We start from the raw sequence: 13,607 nt of genomic DNA on the forward strand, positions 1-13,607 counted from the left end.
GGGTGAACTGTTCCATAAAGGTGGTGAAATTTGGGTGGGTAGATTATTTTGCCGAAACCCAGTCCAGTATCTCTGAAAATTCAAACGCAGTGTACTTGGTTGATGTATACTAGTATGCCATACAGCAGGTGTTTTAACTTCTATACCCTAAATCTTTTTAATGTCATTTCTGTATTAGCATTACAAAGAATTTGTAATGCAATATGCTGTTACTTGTGAAATGGCACCATGGCAATGCTGATCACATCATTGCAGGTGTCTCTGTTTATATACATGGGCAAATGCCTTCCAAGTACTTCACCATAGCAACAACCAGCCTTTAATCAGCTCAGTAAAAACAGTACTTTGGTCCAGTTGTGTGTCGTGTGGGTCTCCTGTAACATCTGCAAGAGTCTGATTTGATAACTTAACAGGCAAATATACTGTTCAGTGAATTTTTCAGGCCCTGCAAGTATTTGCTGGACCTCAGAAATCAGTGCATTTTGGCTGCTGCTGTGAGGCCAATAGCCAGTGAATCTATATCTGATGCCAGAATGTGGAGTGAGAAGAATTTGAAATGAACAGGCATACCCAGCCTGTTGTTAGGGTTTTCCATCGGACCAAGCTCACTCCATCTTCCTGGTGCTCCTTCCAGCTTACTTCAATGCCACAAGTGAACTGCAACCTGTGTAACTACGGACCAACCTGCGTGGTCTCAGGAAAGCCCAGGAAACTACAAAACAGAGAGACTGAAAAAGCTGGCAAAATAAGGTATTTCACTTTGTTCCTGACTTCTGTGCCAGGGCATTTGTTAGTTCCTGGGAGAAAAGGCCAGGAAATTCAACTGTGCACATCAAGCAATTGGTGAAGTGTAGCTGGCATAAACTGCTATGTGCAGTTCTTCACATATTAATAAATTATTTTTCTTCACCATTTAGTTTTGGATTTCAGTCAAGACTAATGCAAGTTCAACAAGTTCCTCATCGCTGGCTGAGTATTCTGGAATTCTCTTCCTAATACTATAGTGGGAGAACATCAACAAATATGTGGACTGCGACAGTTCAAAGGAAAGAACCACCATCACCTCTGTAGAGCAATAAGAGATGGACAATAAATCCATCCTGACAACAAATGGGAAAATAAGCAAAATAGAATGAATACAAAATGGGAATTAAAGTCAGACATTCTGTAACATGGAAGGAATCAGGAGGATTATTATACAGCCCAGACAACAATAAAAGCAATAGTGAAATGCACTGTATGAGATGCTACTATAATCATACAGTGCAAAAAGTGGCCCTTCAGCCCATTGAATCTGTGCTGACCATCAATGCCTATTTCCACTAATCATATAGTAATGCCATTTTATTCTCACCAAATTCCCACTAAATCCCAAATTCTACCATTCACCTACACAGCAGGGCAATTTACAATGAACCCACAATGTGGGAGGAAACAGAAGTACCTGAGGGAAACTGACACAGTCAGAGGGAGAAGGTGCAAACTCCACATAGACAGAACCTGAGGTGAGGATTATACTGTATTACTGGAACTGCGGCAGCTTTTCTGCTAACTACGCCACTCTGGTGCTCTGTGTACATTAATGAATTTCAACACGACTTCTAAAATTGTGCAAGGATGGTAGGTTAAGTGATTGTTGCAAATTACCCCACTGGTACAAACTGAGGGGTGGGAGGGGGTTGAGAAGGGGGAGGAAAGCGGAGGAGAATAGATGAGGACATGGGAAGGATAGGAAGGATCAAGGTAGGACTGATGAAAAGATAGATTATTTGTGGTCAGCACAGACTTAGTGGACCCAATGACTTGTTTCACTGCTGTCCCTCTCATGACTAATGCAAATCAGGGACAATATCACAGCTGCACCCAGAAAGGAGATAATGGAAAGCTTGTCCACTGAGTCTATATGGGTAGAACTCAAAAATTAGAATGGTGCAATCACTCTGATGGGATTGTATTACAGACTTCCCAGTAGCCATCAGGACATTGGAGAACAGATATATAGGCAGATTAAGGAAAGGAGTGACAACAGTAGGGCTGTTGTTACAATGGACTTCAATTTTCCTAATATAAACTGAGCCCTTCTTAGTGCAAGATGTTCAGATGGAGCAGAATTTGTTAGATGCATCTAGGAAGATTTTTTAAATAGATAGTCCAACAAGAGGGGGAGATGGACTAGACCTAGTATTGGGTAATAGGTCTCTCTAGATGACTGGCCTTTCAGTTGGTGAACAGTTAGGGAACAGTGATCACAACTCCTGAAGTATTAAGATAGCTGAAGATGAGGATGAGTATAGATCTTGTAAAAGAGTATTAAATTGGAGTGGCGAAAATTATGAGAGAAATAGGCAAGAACTACAGAGAGTTACTTGTGAACAGCTATTTTTGGACAAGTCCTGTCTGACACTTGGAGGGTGCTTAAAGATTTGTATAGGACAGGCATGTTCTAGTCAGAAGGTTGGAGAAGGATGACAAGGTAAGGGAACCTTGGATATCAAGAGATGTGATGAACTTAGTCAAGAAAAAAAGTGGAAACGTATGTAAAGCTTTGGAAGCTAGAATCAAACAGCCTTTGAATATTATAAAGAAGCTAGAAACAAACTCAAGAAGGGAGGCGTGATGAAAAGTCCTTGGCAAGTAGGATTAAAGAGAATCCCAAAGCATTCTATAGATACATCAGGGCAAGATGATAACTAGGCAGAGGGTAGCACTACTCAAGGATAAAGAGGGAATATTTGATTGGATGTGGAGGATGTGTGAGTGAGGTCCTTAACGAGTATTTACATTAGTATTTACCAAGGAGAAGAACATGAGCATAGGGTGATCAGTATTAAGCATATTAGTATGTTAAGGGTTTTTGATGTAAAAGAGAAGGCAGTGTTTGGTCTCTTAAAGAGCATCAAGGTGAATAAATCCTCAGGGCCTGATGGGACATACCAAAAGTTATTGAGAGTGGCAAGTGAAGAGACTGCTGAGGCCTTGACCAATATCTTTGTGTTTTTGCTAGCTACAGGTGAGATCCTGAAGGACGGGCAAGTTGCTAATGTTGTTCCATTTTTCAAGGAAGGAAATAGGGATAATGTTGGAAACTATAGACTGGTCTCACGTGAGTGGTAGGAAAGTTACCGGAGAGAATTCTTAGCGATGGGATTTATGAGTATTTGGAAAACCATGGCCTGATTAGAGGGAGCCAGCATAGCTTTGTGCAGGGAAAGTCATGTTCTACTGGCTTGTTTGAGTTTTTTGACAAGATGATGAATGAGACTGATGAAGGTAGACTTGTGGATGTTGTCTACATGGATTTTAGTAAGGCATTTAACAAGATCCTTCTTGGAAGACTTGTCCAGATGATTAAGATGCTTGGGATCCATGGTGAATTGGCCATTTGGATTCAGAACTGACTTGCCCATAGAAAACAGAGGTAGTGCTCGAAGGGACATACTCTGCTGGAGGTCTGTGATTAGTGCTGGTCTGCAGGGATCTGTACTGGGACCTCTGCTGTTTGTGATATATATAAATGACTTGGATGAAAATGCAGATGGGTGGATTAGTAAGTTTGCAGATGATACCAAGTTCGGTGGTGTTGTGGATAGACTGGCAAAGAATGCAGCGGAATATAGATCAGATGCAGATATGGGCTGAAAAATGGCAGATGGAGTTTAACTAGGCCAAATGCAAAGTGTTGCACCTTAGTAAAGCAAATGTAAATAGACAGTACTGGCGAGGACAAGACCCTTAACAGTGTTGATGAGCAAAGGAATCTTGGGGTCCAAGTTCATAGTTCTTGAAGGTGTCTGCGCAGGTTGATAGGGTGGTTAAAAAGTCATATGCCTTTATTAGTTGATGGATTGAGTTCAAAAGTCAGGAATTTATGTTGCAGATTTATAAAACTCTACTGAGGCCACATCTGGAGTACTGCATATAGTTCTGGTTGCCCCATTATAGGAAAGTTATCGGGACTTTGAAGAGGGTGCAAAAGAGATATAGCAGAATGCTGCTTGAATTAGAAGGCATGTGTGTAATGAGAGGCTGGACAAACTTGGGTTATTTTCTCTGGAGCAATGGAGTCTGAGGGTAGATCTGATAAAGGTTTATAAGATTATGAGAGGCATATACAGAGTAGACAGATAGTACGTTTTTCACAGGGTTGAAGTGTCCAATATCAGAGGGCATGCATTTAAAGTGAGAGGGTTAAGTTAAACATAGTTGTAAGGAGCAGGTTTTTTTTACACTGTGAGTAATGAGTGCCTGGAATGCATGGCCTGGGGTGATGATAGAGGCCAATACATTAGGAACTTTTAAGAGATGTTTAAATAGGCACATGAATATGAGGAAACTGGGAGGATATGGACATTGTGTAGGCAGAAGGGTTGAGTTTAGTTGGCTATTTGATTACTAATTTAATTGGTTTGGCATAAGATTGTGAGCTGAAGGGCTGTTCCTGTGTGTGCTGTTCTATGTTCTATGAATCTAACTCCACCCAGATAATTATAATTAATATATCTTAAGTCTTCTAGGTTGGAAACTAAGTGAAAGAAGGTTGCTATTAGTGAATTACCACATGGATCTCTGCTGGAATTCAAATATTATGGCCAGATTGTTATCGAGAAAAGATATTAAGCATTCTGTTCAGGTTTGCTGACAATATAAATCAAGATCAAAAATCAAGCTGATAGGTAGATACAGAATCTGGAAGTGGAGAAAGACAGGTTGCGTGGGTGGATAAGAAGCTGAGAAGCAAATGGCTAAAAGTTGGCTTGCATCCTTACTTGGTGCATAAAACAACTGGTGTGTTTAACATTGGTCCTTAGTCAACAAATGCCTTAATTGTGAAAATGGTTTTCATTAATCATTAGGGAGGTCTTCACACTGATTACTGCACAGTTCCCAATGGCAGCTGCCTGCTGACATCACAGTTGCCGTGCCTTTGTTGCTTGAGACTCATGGGAAGCAGGTCATGGCCTTAAATAACACTTTCTATAGCAGGCTCAGTACAGCAGTATAAAAGGCTTTCACAGCAGAAAGGGAAATGGTTGTATATATCTACAAAGTACATGCCCTCACTCTTTTCTTTCCCCTGGCTGTGAGTTGCTCAAGCAACAGGAAGGTACAAGCTCATCGGTTTTCACCAGTTGGGGTGTGTGGCTCTGCTGTAGTTAGTACTGTGAGGTCCAGGAATGCTCTGTGAGCTATGCAGAACATCAAAACTCAAGCAGGAGATGCAGAGGTTAAAAGAGTGAGAGGTAATTTCACCAATGTATACAAGATATCAAGTAGTATTGATGAGGTGGATGCTGAGGGACTGTTCCCTTTGTCTTGAGGTGGCTAGAAACAGAGAAAAGGCCAAAGTAAGTTGGCAATCATTTTGTAGAGGGATGAGGAGACATTTCATTATTTGTGTTTATAAATCTTTATTTTTCACTGTCTCTAACTCCATTTGATATTCAGGAAATGTGTATATATTCTTGAATAAGACAAATATAAATTGAGGGATTTGGAGATCTTTTCCCGGAAGTGGACTGTATGGAAGTATTAGTTATGATGTCAGAGAATGGTGGAACAGGCTTAGGGGTAAAGGTTGGTGTGAAGGATTTAAACTGAGACAATTAACCTACACCCATGCTTATTTTTCTTTAAGTTTTTAAAGAAATAAAACAGTTGGATGTGAAAGCAGGGAATTTGGAATGTAGCTTTGATAGAAACCACTTTGAATGCATTGGGGAATACTTTTCAAAATTTGAAGGAAGGACACATTAAAGACAATTATATACTTTATACTTTATTGTCACCAAACAATTGGTACTAGAACATACAATCATTACAGCGATATTTGATTCTGTGCTTCACATTCCCTGGATTACAAATAAAATATTAAATATTAAAAATATTTAAAATAGTTACAATTAGTAAATATTAAAAATCTAAATTATAAATCATAAATAGAAAATAGAAAAATGGGAAGTAAGGTAGTGCAAAAAAAACCGAGAGGCAGGTCCGGATATTTGGAGGGTACGGCCCAGATCCGGGTCAGGATCCGTTCAGCAGTCTTATCACAGTTGGAAAGAAGCTGTTCCTAAATCTGGCCGTATGAGTCTTCAAGCTCCTGAGCCTTCTCCCGGAGGGAAGAGGGAAGAAAAGTATGTTGGCTGGGTGGGTCGTGTCCTTGATTATCCTGGCAGCACTGCTCCGACAGCGTGCAGTGTAAAGTGAGTCCACGGACGGAAGATTGGTTTGTGTGATGTGCTGCGCCGTGTTCACGATTTTCTGCAGCTTCTTCCGGTCTTGGACAGGATAACTTCCATACCAGGTTGTGATGCACCCTAGAAGAATGCTTTCTAAGGTGCATCTATAAAAATTAGTGAGGGTTTTAGGGGACAGGCCAAATTTCTTTAGTTTTCTCAAGAACTAAAGGCACGGGTGGCCCTTCTTGGCAGTGAACTCTGAGATATGGCCTACAATTGTTGTGTCATCAGCAAACTTATATATTGAGTTTGATGGAAACTTGGCTACACAATCATGGGTGTACAGTGAGTACAGCAGGGGACTGAGTACAGAGCCTTGTGGGGCACCGGTGCTCAGAGTGATTGTAGAGGAGAGCTTGTCCCCTATTTTTATAGCCTGGGTCCTGTCTGTGAGGAAGTTGAAGATCCAGCTGCAGATTTGAGTGCTAAGGCCCAGGTTCCGGAGCTTAGGAATCAGTTTATTTGGAATGATGGTATTAAAGGCAGAGCTGTAGTCAATGAAAAGGAGCCTTACGTATGCGTCTTTATTCTCCAGGTGTTCTAAGGAGGAATGTAGGGCCAGAGAGATGGCATCTGCCATTGATCTGTTGCTCCGGTAGCCGAATTGCAAAGTGTCGAGGTTGACCTGTAGGCTGTGGTTGATGTGTGCCATAACCAATCTTTCGAAGCACTTCATAGCAATTGGTGTCAGAGCCACACGTCGGTAGTCATTCAGGCATGCCACCTTGCTCTTCTTCAGCACTGGGATTATCGTTGCCTTCTTAAAACACGAGGGGATCTTAGACTGAAGCAAGGAGCAGTTGAAGATGTCAGCAAACACTCCAGCTAGCTCGCTTGCACAGGCCCGGAGAACCCGTCCTGGGACGCCATCTGGGCCCGTCGCCTTCCTTGGGTTTATCTTCAGGAAGGCCCTTCTAACGTCCTCCTCGGTGACAATGAATCTTGATCCCACCAGGTCCGGTTCATCCGAAGGGAGCGGGACGCTCCTCTTCTGTTTGAATCTTGCGTAGAATACGTTAAGTTCATCAGGAAGAGAAGCGCCGCAGTTATTGATATTCCCAGCCTTTTCTTTGCGCCTAGTGATCTCATTTAGACCCTGCCATAGTCTACTGGCATCCCTTTGGCTAGCCTGGGCTTCCAGCTTGGCTCGATATTGCCTCTTGGCTCCCTTAATGGCTTTCTGGAGTTCACGCCTGGATTCCGTGTAGGGACTGGTATCCCTGGACCTAAAAACTGCAGCTCTAGCCTTTAAAAGGGACTTTTCCTCATAATTCATGCAAGGTTTCCAGTTAGGGAATACCCGGATCGTCTTGCAAGATACACAGTCCTAAGTGCATTTCCAAATAAAGTCCGTGAGAGCTGAGGCATACTCATCGAGGCTAGCTGCCGAGTCCTTGAATACTAACCAGTCCACCGATTCAAAGCAGTCACGGAGGACCTCATCCATTTCCTCTGTCCAATGCGACACTACTTTTGACACCGTGACCTCCCGCTTCAGTTTCTGTTTGTAAGCTGGGGGAGGAGTACTGCCTGATGGTCCAATTTTCTGAAGTGAGGTCGTGGGACGGAACAGTAGGCATCCTTGACTGCTGTGTAGCAGTGGTCAAGTATATTCTGGCCCCTAGTGGGGCAGGAGACATGTTGGTATAACTTTGGCAGTGCCTTTCTGAGGTTGGCCTGGTTAAAGTCCCCGGCTGTAATGAGCAAAGCCTCCGGATACATGGTCTCAAGTTCACCGATGTTGGAATACAGTATGTTCAGAGCACACTCCACGTCCGCCTGAGGGGGAATGTAGACCGCTGGCAGTATGACTGAGGTGAATTCCCGTGGCAGATAGTAGGGACGGCACTTCACCGACAGGTGTTCCAGATCCGGGCTGCAGGAGCTTGTCAGTGGCACTGTGTCCGAGCACCACCCAGTGTTGATCAGTAGGCAGACATCACCTCCCCTCGTCTTGCCCAAAGACGCCGTGCAGTCCATCTGATGGATCCAAAATCCCTCTGGTCAGATGGCACAGTCGGGGGTGGCAGGGGAGAGCCGGGTCTCGATGAAACAGAATACACAGCAGTTCTGCATCTCCCTGCAGTAGGTGAGTCTCCCTTTAAGATCATCCACCTTGTTTTTTCTTGCTTCCAATTCATATTTACTTCCTGATGGTCGCCAATGTTAATATTGCATGTCTGCAATGGAAAACTGTCTCCTTTTTCAATTAAAAATAATTCAGATTTAATGAGTATAAAAGTGCTTTCAAATAATTTGTTCTGCTCATGTGGCGGGTCCTGATACCAAAAGAAAGGTGGATGAGTTCCTAGTTGGCCACTGTAATTAATCTGTAGTTTGCATCAAGCACCCAAAACATCACTAAACAGTTTGAAATTAAGAAATCGAAATTGAATTGATTTGTTTATGGAAATTGTTTCTACCTTTTTTGCAACACTTGTCTGTAATTCTAGTTTTGCTATATGGGTGAATACTAGCTCACCTTCTCAAGGATTCAACCAATTCCTTTCATACCCTGAAAAAGTAAGGAATGAAATGTGAAGCTATTTTCCACATTATATTCACTCACTACAATAATACTACCACTGTTTCAACAATACAATGTATTTCATTTATGTAGAACCTTTAGTATTGCCAACATAGCCCCATGGTATTTTACAGAAATCATATAACAAGATCTTCAGGAAGTTAACTGGAAATTTGGTCAAAGAGAAGTTTTAAGGAGGAAAGACTAGAGCTTAGGTGGTGTGCAGCTAGGGGTATAGTTGCCAATAACAGAACAATTGAATGTTATTATCATCCATTTTCTTCTGGATCTCCTGTTAGATGTTGTAGGTTATTCAGTTTATTCTGCTTTATTTATTTGGTGAGTTTATTTAATGTGCTATAGTTGAGTCTTGCTATGTAAGTTTCATTCTCCTCCACATAAATGGCCTATGGTTAGTCCTCTTTCTTCAAGTGTGGCTGCCATTGCTCATTGGACCTTACCTTCCTCAAATTACTGTATGTGATTCTTTCAGTTCCTTCAGAAACGTCCTGTTTGCAAGTTCAACAAACTTAACTGGACTTCATTTTCCTTTTTGTGGATGCATTCTTCAGCCGTGTGCCTGTTAGAATACCAGGCATTCAAAGTTCAAAAGTTTGAAGTTCAAGTAAATGTATTATTAAAGTACCTACATGTCACCAGATACTGTACAATTCATTTTCTTGTGGGCATACACAGTAAATACAAGAGACTCAGTAGAATCAGTGAAAGGCCGCACCCAACGGGATGGACAAACACAAATATGCAAAAAAAAAACGACTAACTGTGCAAACAGAAGAAGAAACAATAATAATAATGAATAAGTGACAAATATCGAGAGCGTGAGATGAAGAGTTCTTGAAAGCAAGTTGTGGAAACAGTTCAGTGATGGGATGAGTGAAACGGAGTGAAGTTATCCCCTTTGGTACAAGAACGTGATGGTTGTGGGGAATAACTGTTCTGGAACTTGGTGGCTTCTTGTTAAAGATTTGTTAAAAATTAATGAGAGGGAAAAAAAGCTTGCCTTCCATTCTTTTTCCCAACCAGAGAGACTGCTTACACCAAGAGAATGCTGTGTGCTATAATAATATTGCACTGCTTTGACTAAGTAGATTTTAAACACCTTAAACTAGAAGGCAATGCAAGGTCCAAATTCTTCCTTTGAAGTTGCTACACTGCACTGGTATGATGTAACAAGTGGCAAGAAATTGAAGGTTTACAAAGGTTCATCAACATTCCACTGTGTTTTTTAAAGATCCTGGCCTGAAAGTACATACACACTGGCTATTTGATTTTTAACCTTTAGTTAAATTTATTTGGAAATGAATTGTTTTAAATTTCTGCATTAGACCAATACAAAATTTCCTCTCGAGACTAAATTACAGACCCAGGCTGAGGTAAGCCATGTGATCTGTTATTTGGTGGTAATTTTTGAGTTGGGTTGTAACTCATAGCCAAGAGCTAGAGGATTGCAAACAGCTGCCTCACACTGTCCCTGCATATTCCACTCCCTCTCAGCTCAAGCCCACTGGGCACACAACCCTGTTTCATGCTCATTAGAATCCTTTGCTTAGATCCTAATTACCCAGCGAGAACGGTATCTACCCACCTTCGAAAGCAAGCCTGCTCAGCTGCTGCTCTGAGCAGAGAAATACCTTGTTTGAACATGTTTCAAACCAGACGGGACAGTTTCTCTTCAGACATCGCTGATTATAACCTTGTGTCAAAGATTTTTTTTGGCTCAGTGACTCGCTTGTGATCCGCCTTTGGCTTTTTGAACTGTTGGAAGCTGTGTAAACAGAGTGGGTGTGAGAGCGAGGTTATTGGCCTGTTGGCTAGTGCGTGCCATTAGATAAAAGTTGAAGTTAATCAAACTTAACCCTCTGGGCACCAACGTCTTATTTCCTTTGTTAATAGTTATAGTTGATTATCTAAATGGTTGAATTTTTAAGTTTTGTGGATGTTAATTGGAGTTTAGCCTAACTGAGAATACAGGACCACTATCAAGTAGAAACAAAGTTATTGCATCAGTGGGGCATCTGCTCTTTCAGGAGGCTTGTGATGTGTCATCTCTCACACAAATTGACAGAATCAGTAACATCAGCAACAGATCACTCACTTCTACCTCCAGAGAGGGAATCATTTTAAATATTGAAGCCTCTCGTGCTGCGTGTGATTTAAAAATATCTGCTCTCCTGCGTCTGGCTTCTCCTGAAGGCACTGACTCATACTGTGGTGTGGTTTCATCAGTGCTGGCAGCCCTCCGTGTCTGAATGGTTGCCAAAGGCTGAGTGTTGACAAGCAATTAGATAAAGTGGAAACCCTCACTGGGCTTCAGCTCGCCCAGCTTCGGAGAGCTCTGCAGCACCTCTGCCTGTCATCTGGCTGAGGCTAGCTTACTCCGTACATCTGGAGAGCATATCAAATAGGAGTGGGATTGGCAGTCTGGGCCTGTTCCGTCATTCAGTACAATCAAGGAAGATGCTTTATCTCAATACCATATTCCCGTGCTCATCCCATAATCCCAGATGACTTTACTGTCTAGAAATCTGCCTTCTTTTTAAACATGTTCTTGGCCTCCAGAGTCTTCTGAGGTAGAGAATTCCACTTCATTTTCCTCTGAGTGAAGATAGTTCTCCTCATCTCAGTCCCAAGTTTGTTACCCTGCAGAGGTAAATTCTGAGGCAGTGTCACAACCTGAAACATCAACAAATGCTACTGAACCAGTTGCGTTCCTCCAGCACCTTATCACAGACAAGAGAAAATCTGCAGATGCAGGAAATCCAAGCAACATGCATGAAATGCTGGAGGAACTCAGCAGGCCAGGCAGCATATATGGACTCTTTTTCCATAGATGCTACCTGGCCTACTGAGTTCCTCCAGCATTTTGTGTGTGTTTCCAGCACATTATGCTTTTTCTTCGCTCCAGATTCCTGAATCTGCATTCTCTTGTATCTACATCAGTCTGCATTCTGGGTCTTTCATCCTCACCCTCCACCTTGTTAAGCACATACCATTACCCTGCCCCCTCCCCACACCATGGGAGACAACCTCCCTGCATTCTCCCTGTTCAACCTTGCTTGGCACATTGAATTGTATTCCTTGTATGCATGATTCAACACAGAACACTAGTGATATGAAACTGCAACTCTGGGAATTGAGGTGTGTTTATTGAGAAGTGGACATCATCAGGAGATCAGTATGGAACTTAGATTTATGGAGTTATATAGTTTTGAAATAGGCTCTTCGGCCCAACTCATACATGCTGACCAGGATACCCATCTAAGATAGTCCTATTGTTTGACCTATATCTCACTAAACATTTCCAAAATCTCTTTTAACTCTTGTTCTGTGGCTTCCTCTTGCAGCTTGTTCCATATATGGACCATATAAATAGTTATTACTATATCTCTATTTGTGGATAGCCCAGATTTTTAAAGTTACCTGTTGTGTGGTGCTAATCCATCACTATATGATGAAGAGCAGGGCTGGATTTGTTTTCTCTGGAACAAGGAGGCTGAAGGAAAACAGATGGGGTGCATAGCGACGGACTTTTCCCCACAATAGAGTATTTAGAACCGGAGGGTGGAAGATTAAGGTGAGGAGTAAAAGGATTTGAGGAAGATTTTATTTTCATCTAGAGGCTGCTGGCATTCTTTGATGTGAAGCCAGAGAGGAGGCAGGTCCTCTCATGACACTTTGGGCAAGCACTTGAATCACCAAGTCAGGAAAAGCTACTGACCCAGTGCCGGTAAATGGGAATTAAATAGGTGGTACTTGAGGGTTAGCATGGACAAGGTGGGCTGACGGGCCTGTTTCTGTCCTATTAACAAAATGGTTGAATGAACTAGTTGTCCTGAGAGTCACCTTTGACAAGCAGTTCTGGGTTCACCCAGGTCAATATAGTGGAAATAACATTGCACATGAATTGACATCCGGATGATCAGGATGTATGCATTTGTGGAGTGAGAGGATTCAACCTAAATGTGGCCATAACTATGTTTCACTCCACAGCTAAATCTATTTTAGATGCAAAAGAATGAGAAGAAAAGTGTTTTACAACCAAATTTCTATGCAATAATTTCTGACTAAAATGTTGTTCCAGTGGCACTAGGGGATTTTCAAAATCTTATTCATGTGATCATTAATCACTTAATCCAAATCAGAATCATGTTTCCTGTCACTGACATAAGTTGTGGAATTAGCTGTTTTGTGACCACAGTACAGTGCAGGCATAATAGATTACTATAAGTTACAATAAAAAAGTAGTGCAAGAGAGGAATAGTGAGATAATCTTTATAAATTCATGAAGTGTTCAGAAATCTGATGGCAATGGGGTAGAAACATTGAAAATGGGTCTTTGGCTCCCTGGTACTTCCTTCCTGATGCTACTAATGAGAAGGGGGCATGTTCTGAATGATGAGGGTTCTTCATGGTGGATATTGCCTTCTTGAAGCATCGCCTTTTGAAGAATTCTTTGATGAAGGCTTGTGCCCAAGAGTCTACAACTATCTGAAGTCTCTTATGATCCTGTGCCTCTACACCAGATGATGAGACAACCAATTGGAGTGTTCTCCACTGTACATCTGTAGAAATTTGCTAGAATCTTTGGCGACATTACAAATCTCCTCAAACTCCATGGGCACATCCTTCCACACCATTACTAGTGTCCACATGAGGCGCTGCCTCAAGAAGGCAGCATCTATCATCAAAGATAACCCATCCAGTCCATGATAATTTCTTGCATCCACCAATGTACCATGAAGTACAAAAGTCTGATAAAGTTATTGAAGTATGTCAGAGAAAGGGAAATTCAGCAGAGTATCGAGCTAGAGGGTAGGATT

At 41.9% G+C, this 13,607-nt stretch overlaps 1 long non-coding RNA gene across 1 annotated transcript; it reads right to left on the bottom strand.

Annotated features, from left to right (window-relative positions):
* Positions 1–627: 627 nt before the first annotated feature.
* Positions 628–10,498, bottom strand: LOC134350149 (uncharacterized). Its single transcript, XR_010018835.1, has 3 exons — positions 10,373–10,498; positions 9,228–9,346; positions 628–712 (listed from the first exon to the last, which is right to left on the bottom strand). It is a non-coding gene; the product is annotated as an uncharacterized LOC134350149 (long non-coding RNA).
* Positions 10,499–13,607: the final 3,109 nt, after the last annotated feature.

Source organism: Mobula hypostoma, chromosome 8, assembly GCF_963921235.1.
Source record: "Mobula hypostoma chromosome 8, sMobHyp1.1, whole genome shotgun sequence".
In the NCBI taxonomy this organism is placed as follows: domain Eukaryota; kingdom Metazoa; phylum Chordata; class Chondrichthyes; order Myliobatiformes; family Myliobatidae; genus Mobula; species Mobula hypostoma.